This window comes from Sorex fumeus, unplaced genomic scaffold, assembly GCF_029834395.1.
Source record: "Sorex fumeus unplaced genomic scaffold, SorFum_2.1 ptg000055l, whole genome shotgun sequence".
Classification (NCBI taxonomy): Eukaryota; Metazoa; Chordata; class Mammalia; order Eulipotyphla; family Soricidae; genus Sorex; species Sorex fumeus.
In genome coordinates this window covers 11,122,636-11,134,818 of record NW_026606112.1, presented here as the reverse complement: position 1 = coordinate 11,134,818, position 12,183 = coordinate 11,122,636, and the positions used below count along the sequence as shown (strand labels likewise).

General features: G+C 32.6%; 1 protein-coding gene across 6 annotated transcripts in view; it reads left to right on the top strand.

Moving 5' to 3' along the window:
- The window catches only part of PCDH7 (protocadherin 7), a 447,959-nt gene that overhangs the window by 332,687 nt on the left and 103,089 nt on the right, over positions 1-12,183 (top strand). The window lies entirely within an intron of this gene.

The window sequence follows — 12,183 nt, the reverse complement described above, 5'->3', positions numbered from 1 at the left end:
GAGTAAGCTAAATTATTTATTTGATATAATACTATTTTTAAGTAGATCAAGATATTCTCCACGAACAGGACATTAATTCATTAAAATATAAAATAATTTTGATAATGTGTAGTATTGTGTCAAGATATCAAAATAAACTTCCCTCTGCGACTTTATGGAATTGTCTATCATCCCTTTTATCTCCAATCTGCCAGGAGGCTATGCAAGCTTGGTGCAACGTTTTCCCTCTCGGTTTCTTCCATACCGGTACTTACCTTCAGGCCTACATGTTTGGGCGCCAGATGTTGCATGAATGATCGGTCAGTCAGAAGACCCAGGTTCTCTCAGACCTGTGACAAAGGTAGAGAGCCCTGAAGTCTCCTTTTATTGATCATGGTACCTCTAAAAGGCTCAATACATTGATGTCATCAAAAGGAGTTACAGAAAAGAACACTGAGGCAGCAAAACATACATTATTTCTTTACATCTGCAGGCCAGTAATTTTGGCCTCTGGAAAGAAGATACAAAACCAAAACTGAAACCTTTCTTGGGCTACTAGCTCTTGGATTTGCATCCCAAAGACTAGTCTGTCTAGAGCCTGGAATCACATCCCAAAGATCAGGCCTGTTTAGCACCTGAACCCTGCATGTCAAAGACCAGCCAGGCTTCTGTGAGAAAAGAAAAACTGACCCTTACAATATACTGAAATTATTTACTGAAGTTAGTTTGAAGGGGAAAAATGTTCAGCCACATCCAAACTAGTCAGGACACACGAGAAATCTTGCCCATTTTCATGGGTCCCTATGTTCCTGCCAGTTGTGTGGTGCAGTCTACATGGGCTCACCCTGACAGCTCAGTCCAGCCAGTGCTACACACACACACACACACACACACACACACACACACGTATATGTGTGTGTGTGTGTGTGTGTGTGTAGCACTGTCCTCCTTTATTCATCGATTTGCTCGAGTGGGCCCAGTAAAGTTTCCATTGTGAGACTTATTGATTTGGCATATCAAATACTTCTCAGGGATCTTGCCAGGCTTTGCAGTGCAGGCAAGATACTCTCGGTAGTTTGCCCGGTTCTCTGAGAGGGGTGGAGAAGTCGAACCTGGGTTGGCCGGGTTGGCCACGTGCAAGTCAAATGCCCTACCACTGTGCTATCACTCCAGCCCATATATATATATATATATATATATATATATATATATATATATACATATATATATCTAGAAAAAATAATTTTTTCTTAAAGTCAAGTTTAATTCTTTATTTTGGTGTTCAGGGCAGTCCATCACACTCAAGTTTGATTATTTAAGTGTGAATAAATTTTAAAAAGCCAACTGTATAAAATAAATATTTTATTTTAAAATTGCACAAAGCTGGTACTTATATTAGAGGTGTTCAATTGACAGGTCTTAAATTTATCTTACTCTAACTGCAGTTCTTTGTAGTAGATAACACATAAAATGAACAAAGAAATGTGCTAATTTTGCTAAAAGCAACTAAAGTAGCTCATTGTCGAATAGTCTTAAGATTTGAGAAATGTATTAGGCATGGAAAAAGAAAAACTGGCAAAAAAAATGTTAATGTCACAAAATGCAAATATCCTCATGATAAAAAGCAACACTAAACTAGCTATGTGACTTTGATTTATTTTGATAATTGACTATGCCCAGAACAGCTAATTAAGCAAGTCTGCAGAAATGTTGTAATTTGCTACAGGTGGCAGTAATTTTCAAAGATGATTACAAAATTTTATCTTCTACTTTCTAAAATGTAGCAAACATTAAATCTATCTTTGATTTTCAAGAATGAGTTAATTCATTCTGCTGTTTTTCATTGGCATGTGCTTTTATGACCAGTAGTGGGGAATATCTAGAACATATTTAATAACCAGGAACTTTATTCAAATGGCAAGTATGATAGTCATTTTGAGGGGTATTGGGATCTGGTCATCTCATCTTTATTTTAGTCACTCTCTATTACATAATCATCAACTAAAATTGGTAGTCTCCTGAAGATCATGAGCCACAAACTATGAAAATGACATCAGACATGTGTAAGATACCCAGGCCTCTGAGGTGGTATTCAGCATAGGGAAGCAAGTGGAATTTAAAGCAAGATCTTTCTATGCGTGTGAATCTGAGCTGAATATGAAAACATGAGCTGGCATTCTAGAGGGGACATTAGTCCAGCATTATGAGAGGGTCAAAGCAAAACCTGGGTGTGACACCGAGATTTGACTTCTGGGTTCATAAGTGGCTTTGAGAAATTCAGTTCTGATATATTTTAGTTTGCATATCAGATATTTCACTCTTAATCCATTTCACATCAAAGATGAGGTGGTTCCTAAATATCTCAGCTAATCCAATAACACTCTGCGGAAGTTGGGGAAAATTTGAAAGCATCAGGCAGGCAGATTTTATAATGAAAGCAGGACCTAAAATGACAGAGCCCTACATAAAGGCTAGATTGAACTGAGAACTTAGTTTCTGAGAGGTACATGTTAGTTCGAAACAGGTAGTGATGCTGGTAGTTGTCAGGGATCCTACCCTTCATTGTGTGGCTGACAGATCGCTGACTGGCCTGAAACTAGAAATTGCTTATGGCGCCATACATTTGAAGGATAACAATCACCACACTATCTCCTTGCTGCTAAAATGCTGAAATCTTTTTCTACGAATGAATCAGCTCTGCAAAAGGACGCAGTACTGAGCAAGAAAGAAGCAAGGAAGGGAGGAAGGGAGGAAGGGAGGGAGGGAGGAAGGGAGGGAGAGAAAGAGAAAGAGAAAGAAAGAGAGAGAAAGAGAGAGAAAGAAAGAAAGAAAGAAAGAAAGAAAGAAAGAAAGAAAGAAAGAAAGAAAGAAAGAAAGAAAGAAAAAAAGAAAGAAAGAAAAGAAAATTAAATAGTGACCCTAATTGGGAGAATATGCTGAGTGTGGATGGGGTATTTTGGCAGTGGATCAGGGGTGGGACATTCAGTAGCACTGTTGCCAGTTGTTTTATTTTGCCTAGAAACCTTGTGACATTCTCTCAATTTCTTTGTCTTTGTTAGTTCTCACCTGAGGCTAGGGAACCCTAGGACAGTCATTCTTTTGTCTCAATTTTAGTCAAGGAGAAGGCTAATAGCCTTACCTTATCAGTGGGTTTTAAGTTTTAAAAGACTTGAGCAAGGTTTCATTTTACTCATGAGTCAAATTTTCATCCATGGTTTCTTTTTCCCTTTGGACTTTAGTGGAGCAATTTATTTGGAGGTTATTATGCTTCCTCAAAAATACTAGAGACATGCTATAACAATCCAAAAGTTCACATTCAAGAATCCAAACAAGAACCAAACTAAATTACAGACTTATTAAGGAAAAAACACAACGGGAGTAAGAATGAAAGAAAAAGAGATTGTGTTTGTTATCTAGTGTTTAGTTTTTTAGAGTGAGAGTCCAGCTGCTTCTTAATTCACATACATATATATTTATATATAATGAGCAGCATAATTTCATCTTACTTTAAATTGTTGATGCTTAGAAAAGAACAACTGGAAAAAAAAAGACAAAGTTTTAGTGAATTCCAATTACTTATGGCTTAGCACCAGTAATTGAAAAGCTAATTTATTTAGTAATGAACTTTATCTGCAGAGAAAAGACAACAAGATCATTACTGAATTCAGCAGCAATGACTTAACTTTAGATTTAAGCAAAAAAACAAAAATAAAACTTGCATATAATCATCCTCAAATTAGTTAATATTAATCATGATTTCCTTCCAAAAGCTATCATACAGACAGTGATGAGAAGATATATATGGTTATGATTGTAATATTGCTTGACATGTAGAACAAATACTTGGCAATTTTAGCAAATAAGAGATATAGTGATCTATTCTGAGAAAACTCTTGAAGATAATAATACAAGCTAAATTCATGATCCCAGAAATCATCCATTTTTTGTTTTAATGCTGTACATAGATTTTTAACATAAAGACAATAAATATAATGTGATAGTTTGAATAAGCTAGGAATGGCTGTAGAATAAGGAAGACCAAAAGCTTGTATTTGACCTAAGTCCCAAAGTGAATGTGAAAGTAAGCTTTTTTTTTCAGTATGCATGAAGGGATTAAATACTGATTTTTTTTTCCCCAAGGTAGTTTGTGTCAAGCCTTTTAGTGTTCAGAAGCTATTCTTGGCTCTATATTTAGGACTAACCTCTAGCAGTGTTCAGGGAACGATATTCAGCAGATTTGAACCAGAACTGTAGTCAAAACAGCCACATGTAAGCAATGTGCCTTACCTTACTTACTAGCTCTCCAACACCAAACATTGGTCAATTGGAGAACCCGTGCTATACTAATAGACATTTAGCATCTAGAGATTTTGGTCACAACTGAAGCAATGATTCTGGGAATCTGGGATTAAGAAGGTAGGGGTCACGGGTGCTGCTAAACATCCTATTATGTACAAAACAGTTACCAAAAGAGGTAATGACCTAGCTCAAATTCACATTAATGTTTCAGATGAATATTTGGAATATAGCTGGTTACAAATCTTGTTAATAAAAGTACTGAAACAGGGTTGAGATCCAACTACAGGTGACAGGATAATGATGGAGAATTACAGGCACTTTGTTGGGGTGTATGAAAAACATTTGCATATTGATATTAGATAATTTAACAGTATTAAACCATATTGTTTAAGCTATTATTTAAAAAAACTGTTCAGATAGAAGACAAAATTTGGTACACTTGGGAAATGATCTAGATTTCTTAAGATATAAATTATGTAAGGGAGTATAAACATGTGAAGACCAGATCATTTAGACTATATATATACATTTTAATAACAGATTAATACATATCTATTTTCATAGTTGCTTTAACTCCATATCACCTAATTCTGCATTTGATATGCAAAATGTTTTATATAATGTAACCTATGTGTTTTATTATTCAAATAGCTTCAAATATGAACCTCATTCTTTTCAAATATGTCTTTCCTTCTTAAACTAAAGAATTAACATAATATTTGGAAACAGAGTCAAATGACTTCTTTTTAAAACCATCTTGTTATTTATCTATTTTTTCAAACTGTGCAAAATAAGAGATGATTTTCATAGATGAGTGGTAGAATTCTCTTAAACATTTTCTGAATCTTGCATGACTTTCATCCATTAAATATTTAATTATTTTATGGAATTTTCATGATTGTTTTAATTACACATAAGTAGGGCATAATATCTGTACAAGATTAACAGGTTTCATTGCTCAACCTTAAAAAAAAGATAAAATGTATAGCTAGTTATTTAATTTTCAATTAACTTTTTTAAAAAGCTTAGTATATCTGTCTTAGTAAAACTACTTTTATAATTATGTTCATGTGGCAAGTTACGATAAAAACATTTTTAGATCAGAGAAACTTTTTATCAGATGATACACCCTTCTTAATAGGTTTGGTCTCTAATTATAGAATTATTCATGTGTGTATTATGTATGAGCTTATATAGAGTCCTAATATGTCTTGTTAACTTTTAATAAGAAAGAAACTTTAATCAATGTATAAATATGATTGAATTAAAAAATAACATATTGTACTTTGAATATTTTCTTTCTTTACATATAATGTGCAATGTAAATGATATTCAAACCAAAATTTAAGTGTGACTCAGTCCATTGCATTTGAGATGGAAGAATACAATTTTGTCCTAAAATAAATGTATTTTAGACCGTATTAAATGTATAATAATATATAAAAATGTATTTCATGAATTACTGCTTTTTAGCATTAAGGACATGCCTTTTCTGGGTATTTATTTACATAATAGAGTTTATTGTTTTATCTTAATTTTTTCTAATTCTATCGAAGCCTGCTTTTGGATGAAAATCATGATTTAACTCAAAGATTAATGCTCTGGCTAGTCTTTCAGAAAAGGTTTATAAATGAGTGATTTCAATGTAATATAATCTATTTTTGAAAAGACATTTTCAAAAACTATAATTTATAATATAAAATGGAAAAATAGAAAAATTTACATTATGTGAACTTTATTTTTAAACTTTAAAAAAGTTAACAGAAGAAATATGTTTTCATTAGTCCATTATTAGTAGGTATCTGGATTCACCATTAATTGAACTATCTACATTCAATAATTTAATGTATTTTATTAGAACTATAAAACATTGCTCAAAATAATAATCAATGATTTTCACCTTTGTTTAGAAAAAAATTACCCTCTATAATTGGATATACTTTACCCAGCTAAAAAAGTAATATGTTTGACTTCAAACATTTGAAATAAAAATAAAAAAATAATATGGAGATTAGGATATAGCTTCAGGAGAATCATTTTCACTGTAAAATTTGTCTCTGAGTTGTAACTCCACTTTCATTGTGTTGTACAACTTGAAAATCTATTTGCTTTAAAAGTTTCGATTCAAGATATTAAAATAAACCATCTATAATTTTAGTTCAGATTTGACCCCTCACTTTCACATTCCATTTGATAATTAGAGAAATTAATATATTTGATAGGTACAAAAATTAGTATCTACCCTTTAAACTGTTTTCTATCCAATCTATTAATATTGTTACTTTCTATGAATGCTAAATTTCTATACTCTTGTATTCACTCTTTATTTTATTTTATTTATTTTTTTTTCACTCTTTATTTTAAATGTTAGCTCTTCTATAGCTTATTTTCCTTTATGTGAAAATATATATAACATTATGCCATTCACAAAAAATCATAATGAATTGTTCTTACTCTAATTTTGTTCAACCTGATCAATTCAGTCTTAACTCTTCACCCATCTCTAACTTTGATTTTTGCAGTCTTTATTCTTTTCTTTCTGTGGGGTATTCAGATCTCCTTTCTCTTTAAAATGACATTTATTTATACCTTAAGAAACATTACCTTTTCTTGGCCTATTTCTTAAGTTGACCATTAAGTTTTATTGTCTTCTCTTTGCTCTACTATTTCAACCTCTTCCTCACACTGAGTTGAACCTGATTTCAAGGACACTACACTGGAAATGATTCTTTATATAAAATTATCTCATTTTGAATACAACCTCAGGAACTAAGAAAAGTTAGTGAAAAAAAAAGAAATAATTACTCATTGCAGAATCTCTAATATAAGGGAGCAAGAGTTGTACTGCAAATACAATTGTGGACATTAAAATAGATAGGCATTTATATTTAAATTTCACAGTAAATATTAATATGAGTGATGTGTCTATTTCATAGCACATACTTAGAGTAAGGACTACTGAAACCTAATTCTTTGTGTGTTTTCAAAATCCAGACAAAAATCTGAATTTAGAAATCACCATTACCTAGGTCTCATTTACCTCTTGCTATTTGAGAATGTTGTTGAGGTGGTGAAAATCTACCCTCACTTCCCTGCCCATTACTTCCACTTTCATTCTGCAAGCTTCACACCTGTTTTCCAAGACAGCAGTCCCAGCGGGCAGGGAGCAACTCTTATCTGCAATGCTGTATGTAAGTGTGGAATCTCTCCCAGCATTTAAAAAATAATAGAACTTCAAATAGGGTTGATTTAAGCCTCTCTAGTCAGCAGTTAGTCTTAGTGACATGAATCACTCTTTCAAATGGTAATTTACACCTGTTACCTTCATCCACAGGTTGGAAAATGTTTACACCTTAATTAATTATACCTTTGTGTTGTGGGAGATGGTATCCTTAATTCAGAGACTGGGAGACTGGAGCATAGAGAATCAACAGTTTTTTTTTTCTTATTTCAAAGCAGATACTGGGAGAAGAAAATTAGAATTCAAGTCACTTTTCACTTGTGATCGATGAGGTTCTTTAGGAATCTGTGTCTTTTGTGGCAGAAAACATGGTGATGGCATCCCTTCCAGTAAGAGATGTACTTGTCCTTTGCTCACTGTGTAGCATCAATTCAATATGACCTCAGAGAATATCTATGCTTCTTAATAACACTTTTGCTCACTGCTTCTGCTGTGGCTGATCTCATTCACAGAATCAAAGAGCAGGTGGCATGCAAATTGCTTTTTGGTGAGCATGAATTAGAATACATTCCCCAACTGGTAGTGCCTCTCTGTAATTAAACCACAATGAAATGACTAGTATCTGACATCAGATAATCATTTAATAGAGGAAAATGGGAGGTATTTAAAAATGTGTTTTCTTTTCCATTTCCTTGAGGTAGCAAGAGGATTTTCTTAGCATACAGATGATCTAAAATATTTGGCAAGTTTATCAAGATGTTTACGATAGTCATGTTGCTTTAGTACCCAACATTAGGTGTTGATAAAAACTGCGATTAGAGTATCACCTTCGGAGTTTCAAGGACAAGCAGAAATATTGTCTAGATTTATATGCTTTCAGTTCCTTGAACTTGCACAAAAACTTAGGAAGTGCTAAGAAATTTTGTTAGGTATTATTAATGCCTTTGTGTGTGATGTAGTATTATTACTTTAATTATATTACTTTTATCATAGCCTAATCTGTATTTTTATCCATATGTTTATTTTCTTCAGATGTATTCCCTGAAGTATAGCAGTAATAGTAGATTCCATCTCCAAGTGACTATAAAAATAACAAATATACTCAACTATTATATTTCAAAGAAGAAAATTGAGTTAGAGGTAAATTCATTTTCATTAAAATACTTCATCATAAGCAATCTTTAAACTATGCAGCTAGTACAGATATAAGCTCTATTTAAATCACATATGTGCAGTTTATATAAATAGATTAAAATATAAATTTTTGTCTGCTACTGTAAATTGTTGCCTTGTTGCATTTAAAAATATTTCTTCATAATGTACTATATTCAAGATATTCTAGTACAACATTTCTCTAACTTAGAATTTTTGTTTGTTTGGGGGGGGCACACCAAGTAATACTCAGGACAATCTTTTCAGGGATTACTTCTGGTCGGACTCTGGGGAAAATATGGGATGCTAGAGATTGAGCCAAGGTCAATTGTTTGCAAGGCAAATGCTTAAACTGCCTTTCTGTTGCTCTGGCTTCTCTCAATTAATGTTTTAAATCCATAGCTAACTTTATTTACCTTTCCAATATTATCTCCTCATTTGGGATTGATTTTACTTAATCCTTTGTTATATAATGTATTTTATTTATGTTTCAACCAGACTTTTCCCCATCCTGTACTCTAATCTTTATCTCTGAAAATTCTTACCTGATCTTCTTGGAACTCAGAATAACAATGCAACCTAACAATAAGTTAATAATCATATACTGTTTAGTAATAATTTATCTCTATTATAAAACATTAGCTAGACAAAAATACTTGCTTATCTATCTCATTTACATTATTGATATTGGTCAAAATTCAACCTAAATTTGACAGTGTTCTTAAAAGGGAGTTGCCTCAGTCTCACTGTAATTCTTTACATTTCTACTACTGTGATTGCCAAATTCAGTATTGCTGCTCTTCTTTAATAATGAGTCAGAATCATGACAGGTTGGATCCTGCATTTTTCATCTCTTCCTTTCTTTCAATGGTTAAATCACTCAAGAGTCCCTAAATGTTGATAAATAAATAAATAAATGCACACACAAAAAAGATCAGACTTAAGAAACGCTCTCAAAAAACTATAGCTTACATTAGTTGGGAACATAACACTTCCTCCTGCTAAATACAATCATTCTTGCTTGTCTATTCCTTCTTTCCAAGAAGAGACATTGAAGAAAAGTACTCACCGATTTGGGAGTAGTTCTTCCTCCCTCCATCTACAACCATTTGCAGTAGGGAGTTTACTTTAGATAATGGTATACTGTAAAACAACAAAAACATGCTAGTGTGTTGGTGGAAAGTGACAGTGTCTCAATAAGCATGTAGATGATCGGTGACATGAGTTATTTTCTAGCTGATGGTAAGAGTTTATTTATAAAGAAAAATGAGGCAACACGCAATATTAATAATCATTCAGGTGAGTAAATTAATTCAATAATGTCTGTTATGAGTGGTGGGGCAAAGCCAAGACTTCTGAGAGTAAGCTGATCTGTAAATCTAAAAGAACAATAGAAGTAGAAGTCAAGCTTTAGAGGAAAAATTACAAGATATACCAAAACAAAAATACACCAAAAATAACTTTAGCCAAGTAAGTTGACAGTTGGAATAATGTAAAATGAATTCATGTCTAATAAATTATTAAAGATCACACTTTGAGGGGCTGGAGTGATAGTACAGCAGGTAGGGCTTTTGCCTTGCACACGGCCAAGACGGGTTCGATTCCCAGCATCCTATATGGTACCCCAAGCACCGCCAGGAATAACTCCTGTGCATCACCATGTATGACCCAAAAAGCAAAAAAGAAGAAAAGAAAAAAAAAATCACACTTTGATTCATCAGTATCAGTAGCAAAAATAGAGTAAAATTTGCTATTGGAATAATAAAGTAACAGATATAAACAACAAATCTTATCTTGAATAAGATTTAAATATAACTGAAATTGACACATGAATAGCTAGACTAATGAAACAAAATAAGAAATCATAACATAGGAATATATGATATTTATTAATATTTCAACTATTTCAAGTATTTTAACAAATGTCTACCTATCTACAAAAGTTATATTACTTTCTACCAGGGTAACTTCCTGAAACAGAGCCAGAAGATCCCTGGTCTGACCTGAAAACAAAATTAAAAGTTTTTTCACTTTATGTGTTGTATTTATGAATTGTGCATGTTATTATAACTTATGTATCTCTGTGACTTGGTTAACTCACTGCACATTTTGTTTTTGAGATGAATTTTAGTTCATGTGCACAGCCATTATTCACTGATTTCCATTTTCATATATTGTAGCATTAAAGGCCCATATGAGAATTTTAAAATATATCTATTTGTAACTGAAATACTTTGAATTATTTTTGTTTTCTATGTCAATTACTGGTACTAATTATGCCCTAACTTGTATTCTCTAAATTTTAATGAAATTTTTAAGAAGAAATTCTACTGACTTTTAAATATTGCATGCTCATTAATCTTAAAATAATATGATTAAAAAGTGTTCATTTTATAGTATTGCTGTACAAAGTTAAAACACCACTACCATCAATGTGCCTATGATATCCATCATTACCCTTATCTACTCTAGTCCAATCTTCATTCCTTCCCATCAATCCTACCACTATTTGCATTTTAAAATCCTAACTCATTCCAAATCTGTTGTTTACTTAGAATAAACTATTTAATCTTTATGAGTTGATGACTCCTTGCATACGGTATAGAAAGACTCATAGAAAAATGCATATCTAGAGAAAATCAGGTTACAACAAGTGCTTATATCTGCCTGTAAGTATAAATCAATTCTTAACTACCATAATAAGAGTTACTCCAAAACTGTTTCCATGTAGACCACTGATCCTATAAATAAGAAGATAATGCCTTTTTACTCAATATAGTCTGAATTTCCAAAATTGCAAAATCATCTTGCCACTTTTCAGTATTTTGGAAGTCATTTCAGTTTTATGAAAGTGTAAGGACATTGTTTTTAGGATTATATAGCATTGCTTTCTATATCTACATAAGTGGCTAGTGATGAATATTTGCTTGTTTTAAAAATAAGTCAGATATTTGAGGCATATGACACACGCAGATATTTTTTCGATGTATACTTAGTTGAGAATATTTTTGTCTCTTCAGGAAATTACTTTATATCTCATTACAGTCCCCATTCTATTCCTTTATACTCCACTCTGACCCATTTTAGCAATTATTGCTAAAATTATTGCTATCGTTTTGATTACTGTATTTTAAAATTTTATTTATGACACTATAGTTTACAAAAGCTAATATGCATAATAAGGTTTCGTGCATACAATATTCCAGCAACATAACCTTACACCAGAATTTCATCCAGACCCCCAGCTCTGAAACACCCCTCTCCCATAGCCCCCATGGATTCTGTAGATTAGCTCACAAATTTGTCTGAGGTTAGTTTTGATCCAGATTAGTTCTCAAATTTTGTAGACTCAGTCTGTGGACTAGTTCTCATGTTTTGCTACCTTGATTCATATGTTATCCCCTTACTGTTTCTGCATCTCCACATATAATGAGGATCAATCTGTATCTGCCTCTCTCCCAATTTACTACATTCTCCATGATGCTCTACAGAGCTATCCAAATAGCAGAAAATTGCACAATTTCAACCTTCTTATATCTTAAATTGCATCCACTGCTTGAAGGAATGTTGAC